This window comes from Mesoplodon bidens (genome assembly GCF_964165515.1).
Source record: "Mesoplodon bidens genome assembly, chromosome: X".
In the NCBI taxonomy this organism is placed as follows: Eukaryota; Metazoa; Chordata; class Mammalia; order Artiodactyla; family Ziphiidae; genus Mesoplodon; species Mesoplodon bidens.
The window spans coordinates 139,829,613-139,846,970 of record NC_138163.1 but is presented as its reverse complement, the minus strand read 5'-3'; positions in this window follow the sequence as shown (position 1 = coordinate 139,846,970).

Here is a 17,358-nt window from a genome sequence, read left to right as displayed (position 1 = left end):
CAGACATAGAAAACAAATTTACGGTTAACAAAGGGGAGGACGGGGAGGGATAAATTAGGAGTTTGGGATTAACAGATATAAACTACTACTACTAAGGATTTACTGTATAGCACATATGTATGTAATGGAATCACTCTGCAGCACACCTGAAACTAACACAATATTGTAAATCAACTATACCTCAATTCTTAAAAAAAGTCCTTTAGTAGGTGAATGGATTAATAAACTGTGTGGTCCATCTGCACAATGGAATATTATTCAATGTTAAAAATAAATAAGCTATCAAGTTATAAAAAGATATGGAGGTTATAAAAATACAATAAAATTTTTTAAAAAGGTATGGAGGAATCAAATGCATATCACTCAGTGCAAGAAGCCCATCTGAAAAGACTACACACTGTATGATTCCGACTCTATGACATTATGGATAAGCAGGCAGAGTAATAAAAAAAAAAAAAGAAAGAAAAGAAAAGAAAATCAGTGGTTGCTACGGGTTCAGGGGAGGGAACATTTTCAACAGCCCAAACACTGTACAACACAAAGTGTGAATCCTAATGTAAACTGAGGATTTTCAAGGGTGTATCTATATGGGTTCATCAATTGTATCAAACGCACACCACTAATGCGAGATGCTGATAAAATGTCAGGAGGAGAGGGTGTGTACAGGGACTCTACACACTTTCTGCTCAACTTTTCTGTAAACCTAAAACTCCTCTAATAGTAGGACATCTCCTGAACCACAAAACTACATTCAAGAATCTCTAAAGCTTTATGCTGCACGAAGTGTGCCAGAAACAAACGCGGACACGATGTATGATCCATTTATATGAAATCAGAGAAACATGAATCTGACCTGGAGTGATAAAATTAGATCAGGGTTTGTTTGCCTGCTGCTGGGTGAGTGGGAGTAGTGACTGAAAAGGGAAACGGAAATATTTGGAGAAATACAAACATTCTGTAACTTCCCTCTGTGCTGCTTACATCAAAGTGTATCTGTGTCAGATTTTTATTTAACCTACTATTAAGACTTAAGAAGAGGAAGTCAAAATGAACTTATAATCTATTAAATATTTCAAATGCCAAGAACTTAGATATCCAATATGGGGGCTACAGCCAGAGTCAAGTTAGATAATGTGATGTATTCCAAATTAATTTAAAAATTAAATTTTAAATTTAAAGTAATTTAAATTAATTTACATTTCAATGAGGATGATTAATTTTATACATTTTCAGATCTAGTTTGTCTTTGCTCCAAATTCCGTATAATGACTTTAAGTGTAAAATTTATAAGACTAGTTATATGGCAAGACATTCTGCTTATGGTGATGGCAGAATGGCTTGTATTGGACTCACCTCTCTGCCAGTAACAGTTAGCAATCAAAAATTTTAAAAACTATGTATCTATGAAGGTGGGCAACCAAACAGAAAAATGTGAGGTGTCAACGTCCTTCTGTTAACGAGAGGGAAAAGTAGATGAGATTGGCATATAGGTATGCTAGTGGGAAACTATAATTTAACATTGCTAAATCTGAGAAAAGTATATTTATTTTTGAAAGACACATATCAAACAAACTTCTAGGAGTTTTCGTATTAGCCAGACACGTAAAGTTTGTAAGTCATCACTCAGGTCTCTCGAAGAAGAAAATGAGCACGCTGAAAAGGATCAGCTTTTCTTGGACACATTAGAGAACTGAGGTCTAAGGGCAAACAGACTCATCAAATTTTGGAGGGACAGATGTGTACAGAGTCACAGATGAGACTTGCCCACCTGAAACACAAGCTTCCCGAGTCATCACAGGGTAGCTCGGAGTAAATGCTAATTTTGTCCAATTCCTGGAGATGGAGTGTGGACTTGGAGAAGGAAACCATCCTGGTAACTACAGTCAGGTGACCATACATCTTTATAGATTGTGTCCCCAGGAACCCTACCAGGTTTTCACAGCGAGGACCAAGAAACAGCCCCTTGTCTGTCTATCAAGACTGAGGAAGAGAAACTATCATGAAATATGTCCATTGCATTTCCCATGACAAAAGCTTACTCTCCAGGAAAAAAAAAATTTTGCCAGGTTCTTAACCCAGCTGAAGGAAGGTCATTCTTCATACTCCACACTTCATATTTCACTGGAGAGACACTTGTGAAGGTCTCAGTCCAAAGATACAAGCCCACACGAACACTGATTTGGTCATACTGTTATAAAATGCATTCCCTTCCCCATACCTCAGCATCACACCAGTAAGAGTCCAATATAAAAACAGTGGATCCCACAGAAAGAACTGCAAGATGCAGATTCTCTCTGAGGATGAGGCATTAGGGAAGCCCGAAGTCCAGAGACTGAAGTGGAATCTGAAACTCGTAAATATTAATTATAGCACAACTACCAGCCATGTTATCATAAACCCTCACACAACAGTCTTGGTGATTTTACTTCCTATTACAATGCACTCTGGAAGGCCAAACCAAGAGTAACGATAATAATAACTGATAATAATACAATCTGTATTAAGAAACACTACAAACACCTCTATGCTCACAGATTTGGTGAACATAGTTGAATTGGACCAATTTCATGAAAGACACAAACTACCAAAACTTTTACAAGACGAAGTATAAAATCTGAATGGGCCTATCAGTATTAAGTCAAATGAACAATTAATAAACTTTCCAAAAAAAGAAAGCTGTAGGCCCCAATAGGTTCATGGTGAATTCTACTAAACATTTAATGGATAAAAGATGCTGATGATCCATAAGCTTTTCCACAAAATGAAGCACAGGAATCACTTCCTAACTTATTGTATGTGTCAAGCTTCACCCCAATACAAAAAGTACATAAAGAAATCATAACAAAGGAAAACTACAGATTAATATTTCTCATAACTATAGATGCAAATACCCTCAGCATAATTACAAAACTTATATATCTGTGTGTATATATACGTATATATGTGTATTGATAGATAGATTTATACATCATGACCAAAGGGGATGTATTTCAGGTATGCGAGGGTGATTAACATCCAAAATTCAATCAAAATAACCCATCACATCAGCAGGCAGAAGAAAATCATATAATCATATCACTGATACAGAAAAAAAGGACTTGAAAACAAGTAAAAATTCATGAAAAAAAACCCAGTAAACTATTCACAGAGGGGGAATTTTCAACTTGACAGTAAACATCTCTAAAATGTCTACATCTAACATCATATTCAATACTGAGAAAGCGCATGATTTTAGCCTAAGATCAGGAACAGGGTGTCCTATTCAACATCGTGCTAGAAACCTACCTAGAACAATATAATAAATCAAGGAAATAAAGTGTTTACAATTTGAAGAGAAAGAAATAAAGCTGTCTCTGTGTGCAGACGACATTACTGTTTAACTAGAAAATCCCAAAGACTGGACAAAATATTTGAAGAACTAATAAAGGACTGCAGTCAGGTTGCAGGATATAAAGTCAGCATAAACAGCTCACACATGTGGGTGGCGTCAGCTAACTGAAGTCTGGAGTGGGAAATGTGAACCCAGCAGAAACAGCTACCATTCACGAATGCATCCAGGTCATTACAAACGCTGTCATTTTACAGCAAGAATGAAGACAGTGTCTGCCACTTGAACATGTGGCTCTGCCCATGAACCAGAACCAGACGATGTGCTGTCTGGTGAGGCCCCTCTTTCTGGATCACAGACCTCTCTGCCTGTGTCCTCACATGGGGGAGCGGCTGGGGGCTCTCTGGGGTCTCATTTTAAGGGCGCTAATCCCATTCATGGGGGGGCACCCTCATGACCTCATCACCTCCCAAAGGCCCCCAACAGCATCACACTGGACTTGAGGATCCGACATGAGTTTTGGGGGGACGCAGACATTCAGGCCATAGCAGAATGACCCCAGTAACCCCAGCTACAGGTTTCGTGCAGATGACAGGCCCGGGGCTCAGACCTCACTCAAGGGAGGAAGCGGGGGGTGAAGACTCTGGTCAGTTATCGAGGGCGGTCTGATGTTGAGCCTGGGGAGCTGTCGCTCAACTGAACTGACTCGGCAGGAATCTTGCTAAAATCGGAAAATGAAAAGACAGACGCTGAAGCCCAGAGTCAGCGCCTAGTTGGGAACTGCTCAGAGGAGCCCGACCAGAGTCTGGTCCGGGAGAGACTGTGACCCTTGTCTGCTCCAGCCCACTTGTCACACTGGTCCAGGCTGTCCCTTCTCCACAGTGCTGGGGGGCCCCGCAGTGATCCTGGACACCCAGTCCTGCCCCCAGAACTCCCCAGGATCCCCTCAGGGGCGTGTGAGAGGCAGACTTCGCAGTGGGTTCACATCTGTCACAATCACTCCATCACAATAACGCGAGTCACACGAATTGTGTGCCGTCCTAGTGCACACAGGGGTTGCTGACACTGTGCTTCAGTCTGTTATGGGTGTAAACGGATGTCCAAACAATGTACACACCCTAATACTCTATTGCTAAAAAATGCGAACCAGCACCTGAACTTTCTGCAAGCCAGAGCAGTGAGACCACTCATCACAGATCAAATAATGAAAGTCTGAAATATTCCAAGAATGACTACCAGGTGAGAAAGTAAGGCAACGCCGTGGGAAAATGGGCACCAGAATTGCTGGACGCAGGGTTGCCACTAAGCGTCCATCTGTGAAAAATGCAGTATCTGCAAAGCACAATGCCGAGGTCACCCTCAGCAAGCACTGACCAGGGGATGCGCGCCCGCCTGCCCAGCAGTGAGCACCAGGTCAGGTCAGCTCCAGCCGTCCTGACCCTAGAGCCTGGGGGCACGTTCCTCCTCAGCTGCCCCAGGACACTGCAGAGAACCCTACGCTCTGGGAGGATGGCGTCTACTTCTCTTCCTGGAAAAAAAAAAAAAAATTGTTTCCCCAAAGGAGGCTTTCCTGGGGTGAGACCCCCCTGCCCCTGCCTTTCCACCTCTGGCTCGGGGGTCAGGAAACAAGGCACCGGGATCAGCCAGGAGGTGACAACGCAGGGCCCTGGACAGAGTCTGAGTGTCAGGTGTGTCACCTGTATTTTCATGAGGATTAAGAAAAACAGGCTCCTTTGCGTTCCCTGCTGGATCCTAACTTCACACCTCACGGGCACTGGTTTATTCTGATGTGGTATAACATCAGAGGCTGTCCATCAAGTATTTCAGCCCGTTTTTCTTCTCGTTTACAAAATAAATCTAGTTGCAAAGTTGTACTATAACTTAAGGATCTATTTTCAGGCCTTTTCTCTCTGGAGTCTAAAGGGTAGTGTGGCCATGCAGTGTTGGGAGGGAGGGAGGGAGGGAGGGAGGGAGGGGGGAGGGGGAAAAAACAATCCTTCCCTTTCCTATAGATTCATGACTCAACGTCACCCAGTTTTGGAAGATGCAGCCTAACGGGAATCACAAGAGGAAGGTGATTTACCATCTCCCATTCTGAAGGGGCTTTGCTTCCAAGTGGTCACAGCAAGGACATCTAAGGGTCCCCGCTGCGGTCACCAAACACCTCAGGCCCCAGTAGCCTGTTCTTAACACAACCAGATATAAGGATCAGGGACACATGAGACCAAAACAAGAACAGAAAGCAGAGCCTGGCCTCTCCCCCAGGAACAAGGACCTCAGCAGCTGAAACCTTTTCTCTCATCTCCAAAACCCCGCCCGCTGGGCCGCCAGCCACGACCCACATAAAACTGCAGAACAATCTAGAGCCAGGTGTGCTGGCGTAACAAGATGACTCACCCGAAGCCGTCTTCCTACAGGAACCCGAAAGCCGCTTCTTCCCTGGGAGACCAAAGCAAGCGCAGGCGGTCGGGGGCCCCTGAAGGGATGCGGGGCCGGTGCTGGAACCAAGGGGCCCGAGGCCCCTGCTGCTCTCCGTGCTCCCCCGGGGGGGCCACGACCCTCGGGCAAAGGTCCCTCTGGATTCCCTCCCGCTGGTTTCGCAATGGGTCAGCAAACCAAGTTTGTTTGGCCCGACGCACAGCAAGCAGAGATGCTGAGCGTGGAAGCGACGAGAGGGTCCCTTCGGGAGGCACCAGGCGAGGAGCCGGGAGGACAGGCGTCCAGCGCGCCTCCGGGAAAGCCGGCCGGGAGGCTGACGGGCCAGGAAGAAGCGGCGGGGCGGCGCGAGCGCGGGCAGCGCGCGCAGGGCGGGAACAGGTGATGGGGGTCGCGCGCGGGAAGCGTCCTCCTGCGCAGGCGGGACGACGCTCCACGCCCGGCACGTTCACGAGGCTCCGGCGGACATGCGCGCAGGCCCAGGGGCGGGGCCCTCGGTCCCATCCAGCCTCGCCCCGACTAGACGCGGCTGAGCCTCCAAGTTCCCGGAAAGGAACTCCTGCAAACTGCGCCCTGTTGAGGTTCCGTGGCTTTGATTAAAGAAGAAAGTTTTTGAAGCCAAAATAAATAAATACATAAAATAAAGACTTATTAGTCCGCAGTGTGGATGGACGGCATTTTGTTTATCCGTTCATCCTTTGATGGGCTTTGGGGTTGTTTTTTGGTTTTTTTTTTTGCGGTTCGCGGGCCTCTCACTGTTGTGGCCTCTCCCGTTGCGGAGCACAGGCTCCGGACGCGCAGGCTCAGCGGCCATGGCTCACGGGCCCAGCCGCTCCGCGGCATGTGGGATCCTCCCGGACCGGGGCACGTACCCGCGTCCCCTGCATCGGCAGGCGGACTCTCAACCACTGTGCACGTACCAAGTTCACTGAGACTGGCTCTGAGAAGAGTTTGCCAGTAGAGGCACTTGGAAAGACAGCCAATGTCTCCCTTCCTCAGTGTTTCTCCTTATAGAGCCTGCAGGGTTCTTAAAAGGGAGGCTGTTTAGCTGTCAGGCCCTGCGGGTGAGGATGTAAACCAGTTCAGCCACGTTGGCAAATTCCTTCCTTCTTCTGTTAACTATCTAAGTGCATCTCTTAACTCAGCAGTTTCCCTCCTAGGTATTTACCCAAGATGATTCAAGCCATGTCCACAAAAACACTTGTTCATGAATGCCACAACAGCCCCAAACCGGAAATATCCCCAGATGCCCATCATACAGAGAATGGATCAAAAAATGATGGTATATTTGCATAGTGGTGTTCTACTAAGCAATGAAATAGAGCAACCTACCAACAACTTCCTAAGACCCCTCGGAAAGAGATTCTGTGCAGCAAAAGATGCCATGCATTGCTATTAGAATACATGTAGCTGAGTCTCCCTTTTTAAATCCAAAATGACAATTTCTGCCTTCTAATTTATCAGAGTGTTGAGTTCATTTATTTTTTTTTTTTTTTTTTTTTTTTTTTTTTTTTTTTTTTGGTACACGGACCTCTCACTGCTGTGGCCTCACCCGTTGTGGAGCACAGGCTCCGGACGTGCAGGCTCAGCGGCCATGGCTCACTGGCCCAGCCGCTCCGCGGCATGTGGGATCTTCCCGGACCGGGGCACGAACCCGTGTCCCCTGCATCGGCAGGCAGACTCTCAACCACTGTGCCACCAGGGAAGCCCTCATTTATTTTTAATGAAGTTAATTGCATGGGTGGGTTTGAGCCTGGCATTTTTCAGGTTTCTATTTGCCTGTTGATTCTGTTCTCCTGTCCCTTGGACTTCATTACCCTGTAGACACCCACCTCACATGTATCTGGTTAGTCGAGTAATGTTGAAGGTTTTATTTTAATTTGTCTACTGTTGTTTATCTGTAGCTTTTAAGATGATATTTGTGGTTGCAAATACATGTGTAATATACCCAGTGTGTTCCCTTATTTCAAGAGACAATACCTGGCCAGACTTGGTGTGCTTTGGTTCATTCCTCAGTCACTTCAAAGGGTTGACTGTGTTTTGTTTACAGTTCTTAGAGGTTGAATGAAACGTCTGATACAAGCTAAACTATCATCACTATTTGAAAGATTGATTTCCCTTTAAAAAGCATTCAACGAGGGCCTTCCCTGGTGGCGCAGTGGTTGAGAATCTGCCTACTAATGCAGGGGACACGGGTTCGAGCCCTGGTCCGGGAGGATCCCACATGCCGCGGAGCGGCTGGGCCCGTGAGCCATGGCCGCTGAGCCTGCGCGTCCGGAGCCTGTGCTCCACAACGGGAGAGGCCGCAACGGTGAGAGGCCCGCGCGGCGCAATGAAAACTGGCCCCCACTTGCCACAACTAGAGAAAGCCCCCGCACAGAAACGAAGACCCAACACAGCATAAATCAATAAAAATAAATTAAAAAGCATTCAACGAGAGTCACTAAGAGGGAAAATGAAGACAATGGTCATTTCTATGAATTGAGAAATTAATGATAAAATTCAACAGACCTTTATGATTTTTTTAAAAACATGACTTTTAGCCAAGTCGTGATAGAAGAAACTTTCATTAATCTAATAAAGACTGTTGGCAAAAAATGTATTTTTTAAAATCACTAAAACAGGATGGAGCCATATGCTATACATATGTGTTGGAAAGGAAGAGAAACACCCACATTTCTGCCTGAGGACAGACTATCCATCCTTTCATGTTTAATCCAAATACTTTCTTCTTTACTTTTTGGCTCTTCGTAATGTGTGCATCCTGTGTATTCTTTACCTCCCTTAAAATATTTTATAATATCATTTTCTAGTTTCTTTTGTAAATAGACTACACATCCCTTGAGGTAAATATGGTCCTGCAGAATTCTTTGCTTCATAAAGTATTTCTCAGATAGAACAAAAATTTCAAAACACATTATTTTGTGCAAGAAAAACAAGAACAGTTTACGTCATTCATTGGGGCAGAACAGAATTTGTCTTCTGTGTCGCCGTTCATCACCATTGTTGCCACCACCTCATTAACCATATGGGGCTCCACCCCTGGATTCCCTTTTCTGAACCTGTGCCTATTGTCTGAACATCATTCTTTCAATTACTCTGCTCTTAAAGTGGAAATCCGTAAAAACATTTTGAAATTTAGCATTCTGAACTATGTCATTGTTTGCTCCACATCCAGTCCAAACTCCTTGAAAAAGAAAAAAAAGTCCGGAGTTTCATTTAGGTGTCTCTGTGCCATCTTATTCCCCAAATATATTTTGCCGGTAAAGTCTATGGGAACACGTGTCTCTTGTACTCTCCGTAACTCTGAGCTCTGAGTGAATTTGTTGGCACCCAACGAAAATGACATCAAGAGCTGATTAAGGATAGGAGGCAATAAGTCACAGGAGAAATGCAGCCAAAAACAACACCACTTACTAAAGACAGTGAAGCTCTGCTGATTTAAGTAAATATTATTGTGTGGACAGATGCTGATTCGTGTGTTAATTATACAACCCCTTTTCCCTTGGGGTATAAGGGTGATGGGAAGGGACATTATTCAAAGTATTTGCAATATAAATGGACTTCTTATTGAATGAAAGCAAGGTTTCCACAGCTGTTATTAAATATAATGACGACAGGGCCTTCCCTGGTGGCGCAATGGTTAAGAATCCGCCTGCCAATGCAGGGACGCGGGTTCAAGCCCTGGTAAAGGAAGATCCCACATGCCGCGGAGCCACTAAGCCCGTGCGACACAACTAATGAGCCTGTGCTCGAGAGCCTGCGAGCCACAACGACTGAAGCCCACGTGCCACAACTACTGAAGCCCGTGGGCCTAGAGCCCATGCTCCGCCACAAGAGAAGCCACCGCAGTGAGAAGCCCGTGCACCGTAATGAAGAGTAGCCCCCGCTCACTGCAACTAAAGAAAGCCCATGTGCAGCAACCAAGACCCAAGCCAGCCAAAAAGAAAAAAATTAATTAATTAATTTAAAAAAATATATATATATATATAGAATGATAGATACAATAGTTATAAGAAGTTTGACCAGTGAGACAGACCATTAAAATAGTTTTAAGAATTTTAAGTGAAACGGTTGCAGTTTGAACAATGGAAGCAACCTTAGGCACCAGGGAGGAAATATGAACCATTAAAAAAAAAAGTTATCTTTAAAAATTATTTTCAAGGATCTTTCTCGAGTTGACAATATATCAAATCCTGGAGAAGAGGTATCTATTGCAACTGGATTGAGCTTCTATCAATGGGGGTCAATGAACTCTCCCAGGTTACAGAAGCTGTCAGGAAGGATTAGTCAAAGACTAATTAAAATTAATTAAAGTGAATTAACATCTCCTCACATAGTTACCGTGTATGCGTGTGTGTGTCTGTATGCGTGTGTGTGTATGAGATAAGAACACAACATCTACGCTCTAAGCAAATGACAAGTATATGTGCAATACTATTAATGATAGTCACCATGCTGTTCATTGCGTTTTTCTTTAAATCATAGAAGCCGTTCAGGTAATTACAACTTTAAACAAAACTAGGAATCATTTCATTTATTTATTATTATTAATTTTTTGCGGTACGCGGGCCTCTCTCTCACTGTTGTGGCCTCTTCCGGTGCGGAGCACAGGCTCCGGACGCGCAGGCTCAGCGGCCATGGCTCACGGGCCCAGCCGCTCCACTGCATGTGGGATCTTCCCGGACCGGGGCACGAACCCGTGTCCCCTGCATTAGTAGGCAGATTCTCAACCACTGCGCCACCAGGGAAGCCCTAGAAATCATTTTAATTTAAGTCAATTAAAGCTTTGAAACTGAATATTTGCTTATGTTGAGGAGTCAGCAAGTGCCAGGCACTTCCTTAACGATTGTTTTGTCAGAAACTGTCATGTTGCTTCATGCACTGTGTCTTGACAACATGGTAGCCTACAGGATGAGTGTTCATGCAAAGATCACTACAGTTCATACAACAGTCTTAAAAGGGCTCCACAGAAGTCTCTTTGTGATCTGGGGGTGGGGTGGGAGGGTCTCTAAGACTTGGAAAAAGAAGGGTTAGTAAGAGAATGACCTTGGACCGGGGTCCAAAACATAACAAAAATAATGTCTTATTGTTTCAGATAGCCCATTGGGAAGATCAGTAGAAATATATGATACTGTAATTATCTATAAATGGATGAACAAATTCTATTTTCACACGTTTATAAACTGTGAACTGTTTATGCTTTTGACACCCATTTGCTGAAGGATAGTCTTTGCATGTCTCAGGAAATTCACATTATCTCCTTAAACATTTGTGCGGAAGAAATATTTTCTGGTATGAGGAGAAGTGATCCATTTTGAAGTCAAGCTCCAGGAGACATTAGCCCTCTACAACAAATGAAAGGCATTTAATTACAAACTATCCCCTTTAAACGTGTTCTGCTGTCTATTAGCAAATGTTTCCTTTTAGCTTCACTTTTTTTTTTTTTTAACCCCAGCCATTAATTGCTTGTCCAGTTGGAGAGCAAATGAGACTCTGTCCAAATTCATTTGGCTGTCTCCTACATTTCAGGACCTTCTGTTAAGTGTTCTGTAGGTGGGCTACAGGGAAAGTACTTCGACCGTGAAATTAATAAAAGCTCCAACTCTATCATCCTTAGAGTAGCCACACTGAATCAGACCCCTTCAATGACCAGCATAAAAGAAATGGACAGGCTCTTTTTTAGATAATTTATTAGCTCCAGGGTGAACAATTTCTTTCCAGGGCCCTAAGAAAGAGAAAACCAAACAACCAACAAAGAACTAAAAAGAGAATACCTAATATTTCAAATGTTAGCGTTCTTGCTTTTTTTCTTCGTGGAATCTAATTTTTAGTAACCTGTTAGTGTAGAAGCCATTCAAACATTATCTTTAAAGGTTATCAAAAACAGAAGGAAACAAACATGGGCTAAAAAAACTTCACTGAAACATACAAAATTGGCTTTTATGAGTTCCCTTTGCCTCTCTCTTGTTCTCTTTGTAAGTGAATGCTGTTTCTCATGCCAGTGTCAACTGTGAAAAATCAAAATTGTCTTTTTAATTAAGTATAAAATTTCCCTTTTCCTTCACTTTCTTTCTAAAATAAATCGAGACAATAGGTGAGAAAAATGAAGTCCATATTGAGTGAGTCACCTGCCAACTACAAAAGCCTAATAAGTCTTTGTGCTAACCTTCAGCTGACTGGTACCTATCTGCAAATGTCATAATTTCCAGGAAAACATCATGGTCTACAAACCCCCGCTTCCTGGAATGAAAAAAAAAGTGGTATGAGGAAAGTTATTTTTGGATGATTGTTGGAACATTTTCTGCTTAAAGGATTGAGTTAATAGTCTCCTATTTAAATACTCATTTTTCTGACAATCTAAGTGAAATGTTGAGAACGTATGAGAATGGCTCTCTCCATCATTTGTGTGGGTGGTGACCACACGGAGGAAAATTAAAAGAAAAAAATTACGTATATCTGCAGATATGCAAAATATACAATGTGAACATTCCTGTGTGGACATACATAGGTTATACACATAAGAATGTACATAATACAACAACATACACAATGATATATATGATTACATACATATAAATGGGTGTCTATACATATATACACATATATGTGTATACACACAAAGAAATATACATACAACATATATGCACATATATATATATTCCTGTCCAAAAGGATAAGAATTATACAGTATATATAGTTTTTCACGAGTTTTATGTACACATGTAAAACAGATTTAACATTTAAGGGTTTTTCTGATAACGATTATTTAAACATGCACCAAGATCTTCTTTATTTATTACTTCTCTATTCAGTCATTCAAAAAACATGTATTTATCAAATACTCTAAAAAAATGCTGTTTTCAAGGACAGTACCACAGAAGTGTGGTTTCTATATAAATGTACAACAGTTCTTGCATGGAGTCATCTAATTTTAAAATAAATGTTAAGATCCTGGAATTAGAGAAAAATTAATATGTTAAATATGTCCATAGTGAATTAAGACATACACTGCAATTCCAAATCCACAGAAAATTACTAAACTGAGCTTATAGTGGGAAATGTCAGATTTTGGATTCACTTAAGAGTGAAGTGGCTTCAAATGTAGCCATAAAGAGACATATTGGCTTCTGGTTAGTGCAGATGAGAGAAACCATGTTTGATAACTCTCCTGCATCCTAGTGTGTTTTCAAAGACGTTAGCAGCTGGTTAAGAAGCATAACCAGAATATATAAGAATTTGTTATCCTGTGATAAACCGTAATGGAAAAAAAATAGGGAAAAGAATGTATATATATAAACATATGTACAACTGAATCACATTGCTGTACAACAGAAATTAACATGACATTGTAAATTAACTCTGAGTAAAATGAATTTTTAAAAAAGAATCTATGATAAGTTAGAAAAATCTGGTAACATAGCTTAAGCTAGAACGTAGCCCGAACATGAGATTTGTTGTCCAAGCAGACTTCCAAAGTCTTCACCAATTTGAAATCATAGAGCATAACGGCCATTTTAATTTTTTCTTCTGTGAATTAAATGTGTCCAGTAATAGACTCTCGTGTATGAAATGAGAGAAAGCAGAGGGAAGAATGCTAGCAGGACCAGACATGAGGAGATGTTGTCACTAGGTCAAGGGACAAGAGATGCAGTTTCCATTATGTTACTTATTTACATGCCATAAACGCTGCTAAAAGGTGACCAGAAGAACAGATACTATTAAAATTGTGTAGAGGGAGAGGGAAGGAAGGGTCATATATGCAAACAACATGTTCATCAACCACAGCGGGAGGGCATTACGTTGTCCTTTTTGTTTTTAATGGTGATACTGAGACAAAGAGCAGAAAAGCCGTGTGATTATGGAAACAATTCCATTTAGTTTGCCAGGAGTTTGGTGCAGAATGGACCTTTTTAAATAAATCTTTTACTTTACTGCTTTTAGCCGTGCCCAGGTTGTTTTTGTTTTTTTTTTTATCACCTTTACCAAAACTGAACTAATTGAGTTTTAAGAATTTTAGCAAAGAGAAGGAAAGGGAGAGAGAGAGGAACTCAAGACTGTCAAATGAACTGCTGTACTGCTTTATAAATAGTACCTTGTAAGGGACGGTGCAAAGGAAGTGACCAGAAAGGAACAACTGGAACATAAAAATTGCAGTCAATTCTGATCCCAAAGACAGAGCACGGTCCCTATATCCTACTCTTGGCCAACCATGAATAATTAGATCATGTATCAAAAATTCTTAAAATCACATACAATAATGCAATAATCATGAGTATGATTATGATTCATTTACTTTAGTTAGGGAATGAAAGTGACCCAAAGGATATGTGCGTGTTGTATAAAAGAGTAAAACTGTGTATGGTTGGGTTTCAAATTTTAAATTGTTTGGATTTATCCATCAAGATCGATATATAAATAAACACTGCTCTAGATGTTTCTCAGTTCCTAAAAAAAAGAAATCATGCTTTTGAATGCAAATATATTTTTCTTATTTCCTGGAAATAAAGCCACAACATTGGGTTGTAAATTTCTACCAATATTGCTCGTACGTACGAAATCATCATTTCTTACTCCCAATTCTTGGTTTAAAGTTAAGAGAGCCTATTTACAAAATGGCTAGAGACCATGCCTTATTTCCAGAGCACTAAAACAGAAGTTATTTTATATATCTTATGGAGAGTCACTACTATAGCATTAATATCACATTTTAAATGGAATTTTTCCCTTTCCTCTCTTATGCATTCCAAAATAATATATACCTTTTTGACATAAACATAAAACTCAGGCAATTACAAAGAAAAAAAAGAAAAGTCTTTCCCAACTGTAACATTTACAACCACCTATAAAGACTTTGGTTATTTATCATCTCATTGCAGATACAGATTAGATAGATATGGATAGACATAGATGCAAACATAGATGGCGATGGTGATAGATACCTCAATTAAGGTTTCTACAGATACAGATTTGATGATTACAGTTTTACTCATGGAAACACACGCAATGTAGACACACACAAAGATAAGTTATGGTAAGAAATTTATCGAATGATGACTTTGTAAGAAAGCGGTGTGGTAAAGACCCTATTGAAAATATCTGTGAATGGCAGTCGCTATGACCTTGAGAACTATAATGGGTTAGAAAGTGGAAAAAACTGAAATTTGAGAGTCGATCAAGACCATCAGTGAAGCAGAGGATAGATGAACTATTAATCAATATTGGTCTTGAATATATAACAAACCTATAAGCCATGAAATACATAAAGTTATGAAGGAACATTTTTTCAGTAACCTTAACAGAAATAGATCAACTTAATATTAAACTACAAAAATGGAAGTATTCTAATCCAGCTTGAAGTTGTCCTTGAGGAAACCTTAGCTGTCCCTACAACAGACGCTACCACTTACAAAGAGGCAAGTTTCTGCTTATGCATATATATGCACACATTAAATATGGGTTGAATTATTTCAGAACATATCTTAACATCATGCTCTTTAAAAATCTTGGGAGGTAGTTTCTCGAAAAGAACTTGTCCTACAAAGCTCTGAGCACCTAGATTGATTGACTGTGGCTTAAAAGATTCTTGAAAACCAAGTTATCATAACAAACCAAAATTAGATACTCAGGACCATTCTAATATTATTTGCTTCTCAGTGACCAAGAAGTGGAAATGATTTCGTGTTTGAGAATTAATGTAACACAGATGAAAACAAAACTTAACTCAAGGAGGTGAGTCCTTTCACAATTTAATGGTATTCTTTAAATACCACTTTTAAAAAAGATGCACCTAAATTCATTAGAAGATTTTTATTACACTTTTCTAAATGTGAAAATGACAAATTTTCTCCAGCCCAACTACTCTAAACTTGAGACATGATACACAAGACAAAAGACAAAATTATAGATTGGTTTCCTGACTTGGGTATGCAAAGAAGCTATTTATTGATTTAAAGCTAAAGTACATTGAGAAATGTGACTGCAAGATGTGGTTACCTGTTATGTTTATGTTCTTTCATTTTTAATTCTCTACTGTCCTGCCTATTCTTTAGGAAGAATTATCTTTTCGTTGACTCTACAAAATTTGTCACCTATGGCAGATGTAAAAATGAAAGATACTCATAATGAAAAGGCAAATAACTATCCATTGACAGTTCTACATGGGGAAGTAGATAGCCATGAAATTTATTTCTGAAAAATAAAGCATCAGGTATACCTGTTAATATTTATAGGGACATAAACTGTTACAGATGTCTCACTTTGATTAACTTCTTATCAGTATGCAAGCAGGGAGATGATTATGTTTGAAATTAGAAGATAAGGCATTCATATTTGCTATACCAAGATGAGTTTTTCTTTGATGAGGCCAATTTCAGGTATAGAAGTTCAGGTGAATCAGAGGAAGGAAGTAGGCATGTTTAGTAGTCTTCAATAAAAATCTAAATTTATCCTCACCAAGCAAGTATAATGTGAGTGGTTTCCAGTACATCAATTATGTACGCTTATTCCAATTCTGGTCCTGATCAGTACAAATGAGATAAATTGATGTTACACGTATTTGATTTTTTCCTTCGTGTTATGCTGCAAAATTGGTATGTATTATTGGCTATCCTGTTGGCTAATTGTGGAATGTGGACTGGATTCCACATCCCCAAATAAGCTTTAACTCCTGAGCTGAAGGCCGGATGGATTTCATTTCCTGTTTGAGGCCCTGTATTTCAGGGAACAGGGTAAACAGTGACCTTTCTGCTCCTTGATTAGCGTTCCATTCTGCCTGGATCAAGAGGACAGGAAACATGGCTGCAGTGCCCAGCTCTAGGGCAAGCAGGTGTGCACACAGTTGGGGAAGAGGCTCCCTGGGAAGAGGTGAAGCATAGTCACAGAAGGAGGGGGTACGTGTGTCCTGCAGACACGTACAGAAGAGTTTTGCTGAGGACGTCAGTGTGTTGGTCCTGACACCTCTCTTGGGTTCTTACACACAAGGCGCTTTCATCTTCCACATGTGCACCCCTGTGTGATCCAACAAGGCAAGTCAGCCATTGATGAGCCGCTACACTGCGAGGTGTAAAGAAAAGCCACAGTGCAAGGCTTTCCAAATGGGGCTCCACGGAACCTGGTCTCAGAAGGTACATTGTGGGGAAAAGACGCTGGGGAAACAACATTCCCTATCCCATCCATGAAGAGTCACACAGGGCAATGGATCTGGACGCTTGAGAGGAAATAACCATGTCTCATAGTCACAGCTTGAACCGGTGGTTCCCAGACCTAGTTAATTGCAAAACACTGATTTGGTTTTCTAGTTACACCTAGGAGCACCTGAAAACATTTTGAGAAACATGGCTTTAATATATGAAATTTTCAAAACTTGGAGTTTAAGTCAAATAAGATTTAGTTTGGTGGGTTTTCCAATGAGATTAAGTTTGTTGGGCTTTTGTCCTTCCCGATCTGATTTAAACAACCTACTGTGTGTGGAGTATTTCTACCAAATGGCATGAAACTGGAATTTATTTTACAACTTCTCAGCAGGGAGGAAGGGAGGGAGTGTGTGAGCCCTGGAAAGGGTATAATGTTTCTATATGGATGAATACCAATTC